This window comes from Corvus brachyrhynchos, unplaced genomic scaffold (assembly GCF_000691975.1).
Source record: "Corvus brachyrhynchos isolate BGI_N302 unplaced genomic scaffold, ASM69197v1 scaffold242, whole genome shotgun sequence".
In the NCBI taxonomy this organism is placed as follows: domain Eukaryota; kingdom Metazoa; phylum Chordata; class Aves; order Passeriformes; family Corvidae; genus Corvus; species Corvus brachyrhynchos.
Genome location: NW_008236636.1, coordinates 844,414 through 864,395, shown reverse-complemented (window position 1 = coordinate 864,395; position 19,982 = coordinate 844,414). Strand labels below are relative to the sequence as shown.

General features: G+C 39.7%; 1 long non-coding RNA gene across 3 annotated transcripts in view; it reads left to right on the top strand.

Annotated features, from left to right (window-relative positions):
* Positions 1-19,982, top strand: part of LOC108444812 — an 87,961-nt gene that overhangs the window by 56,290 nt on the left and 11,689 nt on the right. The window contains exon 1 of one of the 3 annotated variants that reach the window (XR_001859512.1): positions 7,671-19,903. The exons of the other annotated variants lie outside the window; for them this stretch is intronic. This is a non-coding gene — a long non-coding RNA (uncharacterized LOC108444812). Of the gene's footprint in view, positions 1-7,670; positions 19,904-19,982 lie in introns of those variants that run through there. 3 annotated transcript variants of the gene reach the window in all.

Genomic DNA, 19,982 nt, shown 5'->3' with positions numbered 1-19,982 from the left:
CTCCTGGAATAGGCAGTGACTGAGTACAATGATGATGACCAGAGGCCTTTTAATTTAGAAAAATGGGTACATTGAACATTGTGGCTCAACAGCCTGGCTCTGCTGGGTGCAGAGAGAGCCATGGCACTCCAAAACACTCTATTGAAGTAAGTAGGGATTTGGGGCATAGAGGAAACTTAGCTGAAGGGATTGTTTTCACCACAGAGTGATATTTGCCAGGATACATGTTTTCTTCCATCTGTGAACAAATATTTAAATTCTAATTGTGTGTATTTCTGATTTGTCAGCATTTCAGAGCACATATAATGACATTTGACAGGTGTCTCCTCTCAGACCTGGCATTGTTCTTCAGTACTCAGCAGTGAGTGTGCAAAAGTAGAGACTTCATCTTGGACAGGAAAGTTACTCATGAGGTTTTAGACCTAACTGCAGGTTTGGAATTATTTATTCTTTCATGGATTCAATGTTCAATCCAATGAGTTTGTGAGTGCAACTGCACTGGCATCAAAGGGATGGTGAAGTTTAGGGATGATTAGGGTGCATGTATACCTTGCAATAGAGCAAGAAGATCCATGATCTAGGACAGTCTGGGACTAGTGCACACTTAGTACAGTGCAGTCAGCAGCAACTAGCTTGGGGAGGAAGGCAGATAATATCCTCCTGAGATCATCTCACTCCAGGCAAATTCAAGCACAGATGGCGAGTGAGGGTGGGAAGTAGGAGGAGTGAGCATCTCCCTTCAGGTAATGTTGCTTTCATGCTCAGTTATAAGACATATTGCTGCCATTTTTGGTGGCTGTGGAGTCCTCATGGGGTCAGGGCAGGGTACCACCATGATTGTCGCAGATCCAGCTTGGCTGGCATGCTACTACTAGTGTAGAAATTCCATTAGCTTTTCAGATCTCATCCCTATGTTACACAGGCTATGAAGCAAACTAGTTCTGGTTTCCTCAGCCATGTGTGTCTTCAGCTGATATTCTAAATGCTGCAGTTGACTTTGCAGTTGATTTTCTGGATGGTTTTAAAATCTGTAGGTAAGAAAACCTGGGGGTTTTTTGAGCCTAATCATTCCCTCATTTATATCACTAACTTGAAAAAAAACCTCCTCACAGCTATCTGTACAAAAGGGAAAAAGACTTATTTGACTGTCAGAAAACAGGGACCATTTATATCACCAGATATTCCACTCTTAAGACTCCTCTTTAGTGATGGGACTGCTGTGAATTTGGCTAGTACTGTGCTGCAGCATATTAGGCATCCATGTTCCTTCTGGTTACCTGCACCTTTATGGAGCAATGGTGGTCCTCCCCAGCCTGGTGCATTTCCCATGACTGTATACTCAGCAGCTTCCTCTTTTTTAATGTATAGAAGAATAAGGTTCACCACATCAAACGTATCCATAAACCTACTCTGAACTGCATAATTCTGCTTAAATGAAGTCACCAGAGAAGGAAAGAATGGTTAGTGCTATTACAACAGAGTGAGGCAGTATTACTGGAAATTACATAAAACAAACACAAAACTCTCATTACAAACAAACATCTAATCTACTTTTTAACAGTGTTCCGAAGACAAATGAGTTTTATTTCCACCAGTGGCTAAGGTTTAAAATAAGATCTTTCCTATTATGCTGCTCATGACCTCCTTAGATCTTGTCTCAGTCATAGTGCATGGAATGGAGTATTACAGTGTTGGCTCCCAAGGGACGCTTGAGTCTTAGTTACCTTTTAAATTAACTAAACCTTTTGGAAAGATTAAACCATTCCTACCCTATTATGTTTCATCTGGTCATTTTATTGTTTTAATTAGCATTTTATGTTTTACTACCTCTGATCAATATTTTCCCTGGATCAGAACAATCACAAAGACAGTTCACCACAACAAATTCTTCTTCCCTTTCTTGCCTTAGTACAGTCACTGGTCATGTTGTAAGCAGCACACATGTGGCTCCCAATGTGATGTCTTCTGCCTTATTATCAAATGTGCTGTTTTCCTAGTGCTGAAGATATTTATAATGTAAGGGCTGCTAAAAATGTCTCAATCAAATACTTGAAATATTTTAATCTCTTTCTATACAGTAAATGTAGTGCAGCCCTTGATTGTATAATATATTTTATTTGCCCCATGCTCTCGTTCCTAGGCAAGATTCACTGCTTTGAATCAAGATCAGGCAGCGAAGACATATAGGCTCAACTGGTTTTGTAAGGCCATTTTGAGGATTTTCTGAAGCTGTGCCAAAGCCTGCCTGCCTCATTTACTCCTACAGTATTCTGAGTTTTTCTGTGCTGAAGCACAGTCTGCTTTCACTGTCCCCTTCCAACCTGTTATGCTATGATTCTATTGCATCTGAGGATCAGAGTGTCACCAGCAGAGCAAACTCTTGCTCCTTGCCTGTATCCTCTTTCCCCTTGGACACATCATCCTCTACACAGTGGGCTAAATTTATCTAAGACTCATTTCTATGAAAGCAGTTTCAGCCGTTCTAGATTCTATTTGAATCTAGGATGGCTGAAACTGCTTTCATAGAAATCAGATGTTCCCTATTTTTGCTTTCTTCAAATGCCCTTTTTGAAGCCAGGGTTCAACAGCAAGACACTTGTGCAATTGAAAATCAGCTTCAGTACATGCTTTTCTATATCCTCTTGGGATGACAGTGCCTTTGTGGAAGGAATTATCAAGCTGTGAGAGAAAACTTTCTAAGAGCAGTGTGTTTCTTTGCTTCCAGCTGATATTGGGGGGTGCTAAAGTTGTCACGCTAGGACTATTTTCCTAGCGTAAGAATGAGTTAAAATCTGGTGTGTAATTAAAGCATCTGATAATTCAACTTCATTTGATAGGTAAAGCATTAACAGTGCTTAGGTAGGGAGTAGAGACCCATGGCTACTGGATAGTATACCTAACAGTGGCTGTGCACCACACTCAGGTATGTCTCCATAGCAAGCTACAGAGACCCAGGGTATTTGTAACTCTGCTAGTCTGGGCTTGGGAAATAGTCTGGTTGTGCTTAGAGAGGGGAATTTAGCCTGCCAGGAAACAGGGAGAGATTCACAATAAGGTTTAGGGGGCAAAGTTTGTATTATGCAGGTAAAAACCAATGGTATCTCAGTCATGTACAAATGAAATGAGAGAATGTTGAATCAGACTTTTTTATTTTTAACCATGGGAAACAGACCCTGGAATGTGTATGGGAAATGCAGCAGAATGTGCTATAGCCCAGGAATCTGCAGAAAACCTGCTTTCATATTCTGGATAGACTGCTAAGGCAGGAGAATTAATAGCATTAGCAGCCTCTGACAAGATACACAGCTTTCAGATTTCCTAAGTGGGTGGGTGTAAAGCAAGGTGGGTGATGGCAGGATGATTTTCAGTTTTAAAGAGAGCACTCAGAGCTCCAGCAAACAGCTTTAACAGCTCAAAGAGCTTGCTACCAAGATGAACAACAGTGCTAGGACTGGGGAGGAAGAATGGGGAAGGGAAGGGAAGGGAAGGGAAGGGAAGGGAAGGGAAGGGAAGGGAAGGGAAGGGAAGGGAAGGGAAGGGAAGGGAAGGGAAGGGAAAAGATGGAAGAAATATCCTGAAGATTACCACCAGTCTTTGTCTGAGGTTACTGAAATACAAAAGGATGACTTGGTTGATTCAGCTTCACTTGCTGTTGGGAACCTCCTCCCCTGCCCTCCCTCACATCTGATCTCAGCCCTACATTTGAGAGCATGTGTCAAGCACAAGGGAGAAAAGCTGCTGAGTATTTTGGTCACAGTCTGTTTCTTTGTGAAAAGTACAAGATATTTTGAAACTGAAGCATGTCTCCTGGAAACACCTTTTCCCTTCCCTTTCCAAACCACATTTACTTTTTTCCCAACATTTATTATCTCAACTCAGGTCAATCTAATTTTAAACATAAAACTTATCCTACTTTATCTTCTTTCCTGCTGTTTAGTAAACTCCTTCCTTCACAAACACAATTCACATTACTGTGGCAATTATGGTCTTTTCATCCTCAGCATCAAAACCGTGTAGTCAAATATTCTTCTTTTAAAGCTGCCACATGGTATGTTATTGTGAACAAGAATATGTCATATTTAGTTACAGGCCTCCCTCTCCAAAACCATCAAATGCTAGTGGGTAAACATTTAAGGTATCAGAGTAAAGAAAACTGCCTTTCAAGAGCCCCTCTCCCCGCTGAGAGGGAGCCGACTCCTCACATACCCCAGCCTGTGTTCCCGGCTGGCTCGGGGCATTGCTGCTAGATGCATCCCCATCCCTTCTGATGATAACAGGCTGAGGAAGCAACACCTAGAAAATGCAGTTTGTTTTAGGATACCTTTTAATTTTTTTTTTTTTTCTTAGCCTGGCAACAGCACGCGTGATGAATCTGTGCTGGCACATGTTCCTCTTGCTGCCACCCCCTCATTGTCTGTTCAATGTCCTTGCCTATTCCTGCCTTAAATTGGGCTGCAGCATCACGTGTATAGCCTCTTCCTTCCTCAGTTTTTGTGTGTCTGAAGTCACCAGGATGATGGAACTTTATTCCTGGTTAGGACTAGGTTCACTATTTCTGTAAAAGCAGGTCTTCTGACTCGTCCAGGTCTGGGCCAGTTACCAAAAAGTTTTGTCAGTCACTCTCCACAGTTACAGCATTAAAGTAGGAAAGTGCCATTTTTCATGCGTACTTCCCTGGTTGCACTAGCTCATCTATATTTTAACCCCTGTTAAAATCACAAAAATGCGATTATGCAGTGGGGCTCTGTCCTTTCTGCCACTGGCAGCCTGGTGGAAACAGGCTGTTTGAGAGTCCCTATAGATACGTGAGTCAAATGTGAAATCTCAGTGACTGCAGGCACTGCATATGGGCCAGGCTGCAATTCATCAGGCAAATAAGCTCGGGACAAATGCCTTGGGTTGAGCGATGTTCCTCATCCTCGCTTGTCTGTGTCAAAACCAGCAGAACACTAGGAAGTGGTGGTTGCATTCCCATGGGCCTGGAACTGGATGAAAAGGTACAGTGATTGGTGCCAGGTGGGCTCCCTGCACTGTCAGGGATCACCAGGCACCCTGAAGGGGGCACGTGGCACGAGGAGTATCCAGGACTGCGTTGCAGCAGGGTGGGTGCTAGCACCATGCCATTGGGAAGGTTGCTTCATGTCACCATGGTGGTCACCCCAAGCTAGGCAGGGCAGTCTCCCTGTGCTCTTCCCTGAGGCGCCTGCAGAACTCCTTGCTGCTCTCATGCTGCTCACTGCCCAGGGAAGGCTGCACAGGAAGGCACTTCCTCTCCTGAGCTGTGCTGGGTATAAATAGCTTTTTAGGCAAGTGGAAAGGGCTGCTGGCTTGCCAAGAGGTGGGAGCTGGTGGCACGGAGAGGGCTGGCAGGGGTGGCAGCAGCAGGCTCCCCTCTGGGCTGTGTCTCTCAAAGCCTCCTCTGTCTCAGCTGGCTCCCTTTGAGCAGTTGCTAGGTAAAGGCAGGTGTGTCAGCTGAAGTAGTGGAAATTTCTATTCATCTTATAAATAGTTGAACAGCTCGACTTGGTGAAATGTGAAACGAGCAAACATCCCATCTTCTCCTCTGAGGGCAGATCGGGATTCAGTCTATAGTGCTGTCATGTCAACTGTGTCAGTGCTGCTTTCATGATGCCAAGGCCCAATAAGTTATTCATGTGAACACAGCAAACAAAGGTTTAGCTTAACCAAAGGATGAACACTCCTCCACCTGCAGCTTTCTCCACAGCTAGATGCAAAAAGTGCAGAGGTCACTTAATCTGTGACAGAAATAGACTGCCCCGTCTTTGGAGCAGTATGCTTTGCAAGTTTAGAAATATGACTGCAGGCAGGTCTGAGGGCTTCTGGCACAGCATCCTTGGTAGCAAGAGAAAATATTAAAATCCTCATGCAGCTTGGCTGGCTTGCTTGAAATTTGCTGGGAAAAATTATAAATTTCCCTTCTAATCATGTTTATACCCTAGGCCATTAGAAGGATTTTTCCTGCTGCTAAGCTCTCACACTTCTTGTTGAACTACTCTGACCCTTGTTCTCTCGTGTATTAAGACAGATCCTCATCAGTGGTTAATACTCCCCATGAGACTGCAGGAGCTTTTCAGGCCTTTCTCAGTGACAGAAGGGTCTGTGTTCTTAAAAAGATGAGACTTCACAGACTGAATTAGAAGCTATATGTCAGTTTGCCAATATATTAAATTGAGTTTATTGCAGGATTTCAATTGTAGTCAATTTTAAAGAACGGAGATATCTCTGATAATTGCCTGGAAACAGATGTGTCCAAGCAAGCTGTCATAGAACCTCAGAGTATCTAGTCATCAACATCATCTAGTGGTCAAAGAAGAGGGCTGTGAGTAAAGGTAACATAGATCCTAGTTCTGCCACAGGCCCTTTTAGCTGGACTGACTTCCCAATCCCTTCTTAGATGATCAAATTGCCATGGGGACACTAAGAATAACATGCAGAGAAAAGCATGGTGTGCTCATTAAATGAACAGGAGTCTATTAGAACAAGTTTTTGCTTTCTTTTGTTCCCATTTATTCCTGTTAACCAGGTGGTAGGATTATGCTGATCCACAGCTGACCTGGGCTCCCACCTCCACATGGAGGCAAAGATACTGTAGTGGCCCTGGGCAGCAGCTACTGCCAGTGACTGCAGTGACAGTGACTGAGTGACTTGGTCTGAAACTGGACCAGCACTGCATTTACGTGTAAAACAAAACACATCTTTCAGGTCACTGGCTTACTGGTGAATTATCATATCCTGCTCTCATTTGCCCTTATTCTGCGTAGCTGCTTCTGGAAAGGGGAGTTTTGTGGCGAGCCGAAGGAGGGTGATCTGATGAGAAGCCAAAGGGGGTATGTGAATGAAACCCAAGCCATTTAAGACCATCTTATGCCTTTCCTGCATTTCTATTTTGTTATGCTCACATCCACAGAGAAGGAAAAACTCAGCTTTGTTAGGTTAGCTGTCGCCCTTAAACCCATGTTTGCCTGTAATCTGATTAAATTCAGGTAAAAGGAAATCAATCAAAATTAAGAGAGATGACAATGCTCAGCACAAAGCTGGTGCTTCACCCCTTGGCGTGTGATGTAAGCTGTAAGTGAGCCTTGCTGCCTTCCTTGGAGATTGGTAAGTAAGCAGAGCAGTCATATTTAGCAGATGTAGGAACAAGAAAGCCTATAGCTACAGCATGAAGGGGGAGGATAAACAATTTATAAGTACTTGTAAGTGATGATGGCACAGCTCTGAGTTACTGCTCTAATTTACTGCTTGCTGCTTGTCTCCCCCGCAAGCCTCAGCCAGCAGATTGCAGGGCCACTGCATTTTGAGCTCTGTGCAGTCTCAGACACAGGCTGAGGGCTGTGCTGTATGAACCACACTTTCATTTTTGAGAGCATACACGAATAGCCTCACTAAATTCAGTGGGATGCTTTGCATAAATACTCACTCTGTATGGCTTACATTGGGTAGTGCTTACGAGGTGAGCCACTTAACCACAAAACTTAGCAAAGGCATAAAAATACAACCGCTTTTTATATAGAGCTACTGTAGATCATTGGCCTCAAAAGTCCTTGTTTTTAACATGATAAATGGCTGGCTCCCAAGTGTAGTCACTACTGTTGTGGAGTGTAATCTGATACAGAATGGTAAACAAGGTTTTATTTGATGTACAGTATTGAAGTGAATTCATGCTTTTAAAACTCCCTCCTCTATTGGTCTAACCAAGCACAGTGTTCCTACATTGTGCAAATAATTACTGATGTGGACTTTACAAATGCAAATGTTAATAAGGTATTGCTTGAAAGTGTTACGTGGTCTCAATTAATTTGATGCAGGAAGCCATTTCTTGGTAGGATTCCTCATCACCTCAATGCAAAGATAAAGATTTTTTGAGGAACTATGTGCAGATCAAAGGCACTCTTTGAACTGCACCTAAGTATTGGTTAGGCCTGGGAAATGAATTGTTATGGGAGATGTATTTAACTGTGAGTGAATATATATATATCTTAGAGCAGGAGAAAGGAAATTGTAGTTTCCTTAGAACTTCAAAGGGAGGAAACTTTATAATGAAAAACTAATATATATCTTTGCATAACACTTCAGATTTTGTGTCTCCTGCCATTGTGTAATCTTGCATCAAAGGATACCTAGGTAAGTATTTGAGGAAGCCATCAGCAAGGAGACCAGCACAAGCTATGGAGGGAGTGAGCAACAGAGAGCTATCAAAAGGATTTGGAATTGATGAACATGGGATTGAACAAATTATGTTTTCCCATATTAAACTTTTATATTTGAAGAACAGCTTTAAGAAGTCGTTTAGACATGTTGTGTGACCTGGTTACTGTAAAAGAGTCCATAAATATTCATTTACTATCAAAGTTATAGTTTCCACGACTTTATTGCCCTTGTACATTGTGTGGGATTTGTTTCCCACCAATATTTATGAAACATCTTAGACACAGTTATTTTCAAGCAAATGTTGAGAGATACTTTTGATCATCAAATTTTAAATTAAGAAGATTCTTGATCTGGTAAAATTCCTAAAAATCTGAAAACTTTCTAAGAAATATATATATGCACTCAGCAGGTACCATGGAGGTGGTAATGAGATCATTCTCAAGGGAGAAGAATGAGGTAGTCAAGGATGTGTATCACCCATACAATAGAACTACAGGTACAGTTTAAGTTTTGAATAACCAATGTTCACAATAAACCACTTTATGCCACAAATTATTCCAAAAAGATAATTAAAATAGTTTTGAATTCTGAATGAAAACTTCAGTGAGCCAATGGGCAGCTCGAGTACAGAAAAAAGAGATAATATTCATTTAAGAGATCATTTGTTATGGATTGTTTGCCAAGTTTCATTGGTTGCCATCTTTATTTTGCATTTTACTCCAGCTCTTTCAATGGGTATTTATTTTGTTGGCCAAAGTCTGTAAAAGCAACTTAAGATGCATATAAGTACTCAGAAATCACTTAGCTAGTAAGCTGCTAAAGTGATTTTAGGGCAAGCCAAAGTCAACATACATAACAAAGCAGAGTTTTTATTCTTCTGTTCACTTAATTCAAACAAACACAAAAACCTTATGCAGAGGTACGTGAGACAATGCTCCCCTTCCTACAGATGCTCTTTTGTACATAAAAATACAGATTTCTCTTATACCATTGAGCCCAAGTTGGTAAGCAGCAGTAGTACTCAAACCTGTTTTCCTATGGATTTTTTTGTTAAAGTTGAGGTCATAGTAAGCATCTGTTATGACGAATGAAGTATGAACACTCATTTTAACCTCTTCCTCAGTGAGGCTCTCACTGAGTTTCTCAGCCTTCAATTTCTTTCTGAGAATTTAATTCATTTGGGATATTTTGCCATACACCAAAGTTGGTAGAAAATCAGCAGTAGATTCAGAAATCATTAAAGGAACTAACAGACAGACATTGGCATCATATGATCCTTATTTATTTCAGCAACCAGACAGCAAGAGAAAACAAAAAAAATACACTTTGCAATATTCCCTGTCCAGGTTTCTTCTTGGTGTCTGCAACAAAATAATGCCCCCCAAAACTTCAGAGACCACTTGTAAAAATTGACTGAGTAGTTAAGCATGTTTAGTAAAAGTGTTACAGGTACTGGCATGCAAATGCTGCCTTAAAGAAAGATAAAAATATGCTTGATTGTCTTTACCAGACAGAGCAGGAGAAAGGCAGGTCAGCCCACCACAGAAGGCTGCTATGCTGAAGGTACTGACAGTGTGATTGCTAAACTCTAACTTACATGTAGTAAGTTGTGCTATAAATAAGAATTGTATTCTTATTGGTGGTCCTGTGGTATGTCTTCTGCCTATTGCCTCTACCAGCAGCAAATGGGACGTTTTTAACTTATAGAGACTAAAGTTAACACTGTTTTCTTGTTACCAGACAAGAAAGAGAAGTACACACTTGTCATTATCAGTACCGTATCATTCACAACTGGGAACATGATGTGGCACCCACCAAGTCCTTGTGGAATGCAGTGAATATTTTGGCACCATATGTGTTCAGGTTCTTACAAAGAACTTAAAAAACAGATGGGATGGATTCCTGAAAATGTGTATATGCCATTCAGCTATTTTGCTGTAAAGAGAGCTTAGTGGTTCATGAGCGAATTGCTATTTAAAGACTTTTTTCTTCCCCCTTCTCTATCCATGGTGTTACGCAGTAAGCCAATATGGCCCAAAGTCACAGAACAGGAAAAAAGGGACTCCATCTGCAGTAGGTAGCAAACTCTGTCACTGTGAGAAGTGAGTGTTGTAGCAGCCTAACAGGCATTTAGTCATGTGTAGCTAGCTCCCTACCTGCAAATCTCTGTTTTAAAATATCCTAACTGTAACACTACAAAGCGTTAGAGCAAGTCAGTTTGATTCTGTCTTCCTTGACTCCACAGGAATCTGTGGAAAGCATCTGTTTAAAGCACTGCTGTCTTGAGGGCTTTTTTTTGAGCACAAGCCCCATCTGCTCACAGAAGAGTCTGTGATGTCCCCTCAACAGGATTTTATGTTTCTGCCTAGTCTGTAAGAAATTCCTCTTCTGAGGATCTCAGCTGAGTCAGAGGTCCATTGAGATTTAAGGCTTAGCATGGACACAGGAAAGACAGAGAAAGGGGATATTGTGTCCTGCTGTACTGCTGCTTTCAGACTAGCCAGATAATTTCTGTAAACTGGGACAAGCTAGACCAGGCATTAATAAAGCTCAGAGCTGTATTACATCCTTATGGAGCCCCTAGTTCTGCTGCTGAGCAGCTGCAAGGGGAGCCAGATCAAAGGCAATGAACATTTGTGCGCGACAAGGAAGAAGGCAAGCCGTGCTCCACAGAGACACAGCTGTCCATGCTGAAGAGGATTCCAGTTTTGAGGAAGCTATTTCCTTTGAATTGCTTAGGTCCTGACATTATTATTGCAAAGGTTTAGAGGATGCCTTGGATGGCTTTAAATGAGAGGCCAGCTCTGTGGTTCTCTGAAGGAGAAGGAGGTGAAGCACTCAATCCTTTTGACTGAAAAAATTTTAAGTGCTCACTGACAATAGCAAAGGGCCATGGAAAAGGCTGTTTACTTTGGTACTAGACAGAAATGTTACTGATGTAAAGAGAACAGAGCTTTCTCCAAATTTTCTTCTTCCCTGATTGCATGAAAATTATATGGCTGAAGGCTATATGCTAAAAAAACTTAATGTGTTTTAAAACATGCCCAGGCCTACAGGATTTGCTTACATTTGAAGCAAGATATAACTCACCTATCAAAGGATGGCCAAAGATATCACTAGGTGAACTGACTATGTTGATTTTGGCTAGTACATGTTCAAGTCAGCTAGTCATAGGTGTCAATCTAGTTCTCAAGATGTCCTTTGGGTATGGTTGAGATATACCATGTACTGTATTCTTATTGGTGGTCCAGTCTGAGGTGAAAAATCTATATATTCGACGTTCAGAATAGCAGCCATTCTCTTACCATCATAACTCTTACAACATGGGGCTGGGTCAGATGACTCTCCAGACAATGTAAAGACAGCAATTTGGGAATAACATTGAGGACTTTATACACAGAATTCTGGTGCTTGGTGAAAACAGAATTACTCCCTTTAGTATTATTTCATCTTCAATACTGGATCTTAAGGAATGAAAAAATAGTGCCACAAGGTCAGTTCCTCATATAATTACTTAAAAGTATGTATATCTTGTGAGTTATGGTCTTTCCATTGTATCAGATCTTGTTTTTGAACAGCTGCGCACTGATTACTCTTATGGCTGGTGAACAGTGTGCCTGGGCTATCTTTCTTCTGGCAAACATTCAAAGCACAAAAAAATTATCAGTGCTTCTGGTAGGCTAATGAAATTAATGCTGATCCTTGACATCTTTATTGATATTGACTTACCACTTCACAAATCATTTTACAGAAGAGTGTGAGCAACAAAAAATAGTACATACATTTGCTAAAATATCCTGCTTTATACAGTAGATATGGAATGTTGCAGGAAAAAATAAGCTAAGCTGGGGTTGTAAGTCCACCTACTATTTTCAAGGAGTAGAGTAAAACTCAAGAGTAAACTGATGAGTGAAGATCACTCAACCACATGGCAAAACTGGATTACTCCTATTAACAGTAATTATTCACTTTTTCCATGCCAGAATTGACACCATTGATAAAACCTTTTTGTCTTTGCAATGAGAGCACTTGTAACAGGAAAAATTACTAAATAATAAACAGATGACCAGAAATAGTATTTTCTCCATTCCTTTTGTGATGTTAGCAAGGTCTAGCTCCTCTGTTAATGATAACAAAACAATGCTGTAAAAGAATAAAATAAAAATAACAAAAAAAGTATATATTCTGCCATTAGATTTCCTTCCTGTTATTTTCCTAAATGTTTCTCCCCTCTCCTTTATAGGTACACACAATGAACCTTTAAAAATGTGGAGCTGCCTTCAAAATTGCTATCGTCATCCAGATCAATTTGGAACAAAGTCCTGTCTCCCAATCTATTCTAATTTCAATGTACACACTCTGCTGGCTGGCTGCCAGCACGGAGCTCAGGAAATGATAAATACCCATTTAGTCACAGACGCACAGATTTCCCTGGGATGGTGGGCTGGGACTGCTTTAGTATTCCCAAAGTTGCTGCATGTTTACACATTCACTAACGTCACTTAGTGTGATATTTAGAAGCTGGATGTAGCAATGACACATGGGGGGAAAGGCCAGAAGTTGCACATGCTTTTCAAAAGGGCTGAAGCTTGGAGTCTTGTTTGCCTGCCCTGAGCTGATAGCCTTCCACCTCAAATAACTGTACATAACATGAATAGAAAATTAGGTTGGACTAATCTAATTTGAAACAAGCTGGTCACAGCCAGCTACTGTGAATCTCAAAGGTCTTATGAACTGGTTATGATAAGTATTTGACATTTCTACAGGGTACTAAATGTAGCTATAAAGTGCAGCACACTGCGCAAGGAAAATGGGCTTGTATGCTTATTGGTTTGGTGGCTTGTTGGTCTTTTATCCCTGAATTGCTACAGAGATGTGGTTTTCTTTGTGCATCTGGGATATTTCCAGAAAAGGGATGAGTTTATAGCTTTGGATGACTTTTCCATATAATTAATTTTTATACCCTTCTCCCCAATTATTTGAGGACTGGATCTTTTGCAAAGGCTGAATCTAATATCAGGATAAATACTTTCCAAAGTGATTTGAATTTTTTTTGGTGCATCTCTTGCTGGTATGTTAGGTAAACATCAGCTTAAACAAACCCTGAATAAAAGCTGGAAGCCTGCAATGCAGGCAACCCTAAAAAATGGAATAAATTTAAGAGAGAAGCTCAGATTTTTCATTTACATTAGCAAGTCATTGAAAAAACAAAATACTCTGTTAAAGATAATTATGAATATTTAACTAATACTGTAGGCAAAAAAGGTCTCTGGAAGAAACTCAGAGCCTTCTAATGTGTCTGTTGTGCAACGAAAATGTTAAAAACTCATTCCTGTTTTCACCAGCACTAAATACAAACATATGTTTTGACTATATGGTTGATATATGGACTGGATTCTTTGGTGTTCTGAGTTTCTTTGTCATGAGTGGACATTACAAAGGAGTCTGTCATGACCCTTATCTCAGTTTCTGAGTGGGGCCCTAAGTGATGCAGTCCCCTCATAAGAGAGTGGAAAGATGTGGAACAATTATCTCAGAGACACAATTAATATAAGGGACACCAGTGCACAGCTTGCTCTGTGTCAATGCTGGCTGGGTGAAGAGATTGGTGTTGGGGCTCATTACAGTTAGAGGTCTACAGTGCAATGTCTACAGGTGAGCCAGTTTGTCGTAAGATTTATTTTAGACAATATGACCTAAATCACTCCTCAACTTATCTGTTGAGCTGTATGAACAGCTGTTCATACATACATGCATACATGATAGACATGTAAAGACAATGAAATGAATCCTATGTCTGTTTCCTGTTATAAAAGGCAACTACCTTAAAAATTCTTGATTTGTTACTTAAATTGTTTAACTAGATATTTTTACAAGAGGATAGAGAAGTTTTTGTTTCAAACTTCCTTACAAGGTATTACTAAAGTGAATTTGCTTTCTGAAAAGTTGACATTTAATAAAATCATGACTCTGATCATAATGTGCCAGTAGAACAGTTTGGACTCAAAACAAGTTCCTAAAGTTTTAAACAATGGATATAGGGTTCATAAACATTCTTAAGTTAACTGGCTTGGGAATACAAAAAAAATATAAGTAGACAGACTAAAACAAAGAAGTCCCTTCTAAGTGTCCTTTTTCATGTTTCTATTGAGGTAAGAAGTGTTTTCAAGTATAGAATTGCTAAGGATGTGACTTTGTTAAGAACCTTACTTGATAATTAGTACTAACAAGTTTTAAATTTACATCTTGCTTTGTTCTGTGCAGGCATACAATATTCTTTCAGTATCTCATAGACTAATTTAGAACAAGCCTAGTTAGAAACATTTGTTTAGTTTGGCCTTCCTTATCTCCAGAGCCATCTTTTTCTAACAATCTATCAGAGTTACTAGTTTCAATCGTCAAAACTCACTTGCCACACACAAGATCTATTTTATATGCCACCTTTTCACTTTTATGCAATTCAAAGCATGTGGATGGACCTGAGCTTGAAGAATGCTGAGTAGCTGCATGACCACAGGGATTCTACAGCACTTGGGATGGTGTCAAATCTCACAGTGACACTTGGGTGCTACTGCAACCTGGACCTTGGCCTAGACCCAAATATGTTGAGTGTAAATAATTGCTCATTAAGTTCTACTGTAAAAATTAATTTGCACTAATAATGACAGAAACAAATGGTAATTTGTTTTGTAAAGTGTCTGTACTCCTTAATAAATTAATCTCCAAAATAATGTGCTACACTATATTTTCTGGTTCCATCACAGGCCAATTCTTATTTCTTCTTAGAATGGATGATCACAAGGTCACAGAGTATTGACAAATATTACCATCAGAGAATAACAGAAGGAAAAGAAGTTGTTCTTATCTCAGAGAAAAGGAAATGTATTTTGGTAATGAAGTAGTCAAGATACAATAAGTTAGGTTTAACCCTCACAAATATCTATATAAAGATGTTTGTGCTTCCCAAGTATTGGTCTGTGAGTTGTTGCAGCCTATGTAGTAATACGGTTGAATTCCAAGGTTATCTTATTTGTTCTTCCTCTTCAATATAGAAATGAAGATTTCCTTGGATGTTCTTCAAGGTCAGCAAAACATTGTTTTCTTTCCGTCATCTGGGAAGGAAAACATTTCTGGCCCTTAAAAATATGTATTGTCTACTTAATGGATTTGCAAAAGAAGCCTAGTGAAATCTGTGTGGACTAGAAGAGTTGTTTTGCGTCAAAGCTATTTAAAACAATCCAAGTTAATAATAACAACATTTTTTTAGATGCACAGGAGTGCATGTGAATAGAAAGAACTATTCAATACAGGCTCTTATAGGAAGATTACTTCAATTTACACATTGATCACTGGTGGAGGTAACACGTGTCCGGGTCTAATGTCTTTTGTGTACATCTCCATCCTGGCATGAATTAAACCACACCATGTTTTGCTGTTCCCTATTCATTCTGCTGAGAGGGAGCCCAGGGGATTTCTGGTCGAATTGTACAAATATATAAAGCTTGGTAGTACTGATTCCAATTTACAATGGGAGTGGCAGTCTGTTTGCTTACTAAATTTCAGGATAAGTTTTCCATAGACATTTCATTTGCTGACAGTAAATTTCAAATCTGTTTGCAGGAGAGGTATTGTAATCCTGCATAGTAAATATGCTTGTAGACATTCACTTAAAAATTGCATGCATTTGGTGTTTTGGAGACATGAGCAAAACTGTGCTGACTCTGTGCACCAATAGTAAATAACTTTCCCAAGGTATCTGGTTGTTTCCTAGATATGCGTTAAAGAAACAAAGTCTAACACTTTCCCTCAATTACTTCTGAGTTTGTAATTAAATCCATATGAGAAGAACTGTTTGTTGGATTGGGGTGAATAAAGTGCTAGTAAAACCAACTCTAATTTCCTGGCCAGTCACTGTTTTCCTTCCCTTGTGCACCAGTGGCTATTCCAGGGATCACTGCCAGATCTGTAGCCATGTCCCCTAGGGCTTTGGTCTTGACACGTCTTTCAAAATAAACAGGACAGAGGATGTGGACAAGCAAATCTGTTACACAGACCCAAGCAAAGTTTCAGAAGCACCACCAACCCCCTGTGGGTCTTGCTTCTTGGAACCTTGCTTTTACTATATACCAGGGGATAAGGACATGGTGAGGTAGAGCTTGATTCCCACCCTCACTTATTTTGGGAACTCTCTGACTAAACCCTGAGCTTGATTAAAATGCAAATCCTGCTGTACACTACTTTAAAGTTATCTTAAACATTTCCATTGCCTTAATGAAGTTGAAATCAAGCCTGTAGATTGGCATCTCAAAGGAAAATGTGGGCACTACAATAAAAATGATGTGGGTGAATCAGTAGGTGTCAGATTGCTGAGTCCATAATGAATAATTATCTCAGCATAATTATTCTATGCGCTGTTTTTCAGGCAAGATGTAAAATTGAGGTCCTTTTGTTTCTTGGTAATTAAAACCACATCTTTTATGTGATTGCACCTTACAAAAGTGTCTCTCTTTTGGAGAATATGGCCTGCTAATAGTATCCAAGGCTAGATAGGGAACTATTATACTGATTATTAGAATTGTCTGTCCTATATAATTTTCTCTTTCAGCATCTGTTACTAATTTTTGAATTTTCATTTCAGTTTATATATGTATTTTGCAGAAGAAACACTTATGTTGTACTTTCTGTGATACATTTTTTAAATTTTGTGCATATGAACAGGGTTTTGATACTGCTCCTGGACCAGATTTGACGTAATTTTGAGTTCAAAAATCAACTGCTGGATTTCAAAAGCAACTGGATGCATTCATGGGGTAAAAATACATGAAAAGTGTTAAACACAAAGACACAACTTCTGTTTCAGGAAATCCTTGAGTTGTAAACTGGTAAAAAATGGGAGAATATTCTTAAGAGTCCTGAATGTTCCCTCTATTCTTAAATTTTTCCCTTGGTATCTGTTGTTGACCACTATCAGAACAATAACTGGGGCTATACATACTTTTTATTTTGTGCAGAATGGCTATGCTTAGTTTTCTGTGTAATATACTGTAATGACTGAAATGTCCCACCATTCGGTTTTTCCCCAAGGCAAGAATGCAAACCTGTTTTTCAAAAAAGTATTGAAAATTTAAGTAGATTATTTTCTCTTGAAGCAATGTTACTTGGGATATATTTTTCTATAGAAATATTCCTGTTCAATTTTATTACCAAAATGGGCATCTTATCAAAATGTCTTGCACTTTCTGTAACTTATGGTGGTTTTTTGGACATTATTACTTGGCCTGTTCTTGGAGCTATTATGGGAAATTGGATGCAGAAAATGGTTTCTCATGTTCCATCCAACTTCTTCAGCATATCCTCTTCTGCATTTGCTATGTGCCAATGCAATTATTTTGAGTGGAAGAATCACAAAAAACCAAATTTAGATGAGACATAGCTAAAAGCATTTTCATGCATCCATCCCAGAGATAACAGTTAAAGGATACTTTTGCGAAGAGCAGTAAGTCTGTCTAATTAAAACTGGATTACTGACCTGCTGCCCAGAATCAGATTAAAGAATTAATTTAGCACACAGTGGCAAACCGGGATTTTTCTAAAACTTTTCCTGTCATTATTTAGTGATTGCAACCAATAAGGGCTGCTTTTGGCTTTACCTTTGACTGCCCACAGATTACGCCTATGCAGCCTGTCAAGATGTGACTTGAGATGAATATTTCTTTTTCTCTGGCAAAACTGGAGAAAAAAGGGATAGAAGACATGAAACATCCAACTCTGAAGTCAGACACAAAAACTAAGAAGTCGGAGATGAAATCCATCTGACGTCTTTCTATCTTCATAACTTGGATATGATAGGAGAATGTTCCTTTTGTGAAACAACAGTAGGAGGAAGACAATAAAATAAAGGGTGAAGAAGATGGCTTGGTCATTGTAATGGCAACTAGGAAATGAGAAGAAAACCACTAATTACTCCATGACTAGTGTTTGGAGAAAGAAAATCCTCATGCTTGAGCAATACAAGCATCAGAATCTCGGGTGAAACTATGTAACATACTGCATTTTCTTTGTGACAGTACATGGTGTGGTGGCTTTAAACAAAACAGCAGTTATTTATCCTGGCTGAAATTTGACTGATCAATGGTAAATACAATTTTGAGCTTATCAAGAAGTCATCAAGATAGCTGTGTCTGGCTAGATTATGACTAAGAAGGAAACCAGAGGCACTGGAACTAATGTTTCAGACTCTGTGGGAAATAGCAGAGTATGTATACCCAGGTCCTGAAGGTCCTCAACCTGTTTGAACCATGTTTCAGGAAGTGAATAATAAAAAAAGAAATCTATTATATATAATATAAACTTTGATATATTTCCACGTGTCTCCTGGGCTGGGTGTGGAACTGGAGAATCAGCTCTGGCAGTCAGTTGTGGTCTGCAGTCAGCTACCTGTGGGACTCAGGTGTACCCTGTGCTGATCAAACTGTGAGACCTGTGCTTGCCATGAGACATTATCAAAATAAAGAGATATGTCATGTGCTTGGAGAGGTACAGAATAAGGCAGTTCTCAAGCAGGAGGCCGAGGTATCTTTTTCTCCTGTGTTTGCCAAGTGCATTTACACTTGGAGTACTTGGCTGCCACTTGTGCAGACTTCCCTTGGAAACATTTTCCATCTGTCATGCTTACATGCAAAATAACCCCTGGAGATTCCACCCCCATCCCTGAAATGGAACCTCTCTTTGTCTCTTACAACTTTCAGCAAGGTTCTTATTAAAGAGACAGAGAGGAGAGGAAAAAACACAGACAAGGTCCTTTCTAGCGTTTCACATTCAAGAGCTGTAGCCAACAAGATCACAAATGCCTGGAATGGCAAAGAGAAAGGGACTCAGTTTCACCTTGACTCCTTATTTCCACTAGCAATCCTCCCTTTATCTGCAGCACTGTAAGCTGCATCAGCTGCTTCATCCAGGCCTACTAAGAATTGAGTCTCTTTATATGTGGAGAGCTGTGAAATAAAGTAGAGCTAGTAGTCCTTGACACTTCTTTCTCCTATACTTAGAACTGCATGTGAAATACCAGCCACCTTCTTCACAAAAGTAGCAGAAAATACTTTTCATTATGATTTGTAACACCATTCCCTCTTATAATACATCACTCACATCAACAGCAAAATGCGAAAAAAAATCACTGAAAAGATATATGAGAGGATGGGCATCCTAAACCTGATCAGTGATGATGCAGGGGTGATATCCGTCTCTCTTATGTCTTCTTTTTTCAAAACTGTAATTATTTTGCAAATAGGCCGCTCTCTTATATAATGATTGTGATTTTCAGAAGACAATCTTTGGACAGCACTTTATAATTTCTACAAGATATTTAATGAATAGGCATTAGGAAAACTAGATCATTTGAACAAATGGGATCTTTCTTTAATGGAATTTCCTTGACTTAAATTTCTGCTTCACATATTATGTAAAAGGAAGCTGCATATTCAGAAAATTGAGTGGCAAGACCTGCTTAAAAGACTGGCTGTTGTGCCTATCACTGACAGCGAAAGCCTGAAATTTCTGTTGTAATTTGGTTATATTTTGGTCATAGGGACATTTAAAACTACCTTTAAGTATAAGTATATTGGAAATAAGTATAGCTCTTATTTTTCAGAAGGATTTTTTGGCTTCTCCCATCTACTCTCCCCTCCCAGCTCTATACAAGCCATATCACTCAAGGCACTGGAAACAACAGGTTAGCACATTTTCCATGAAGAAGTATTGAACTTCTGCCCATTAACTGGGCTCCTTCAGCTCTCCTGCCTGACACCACA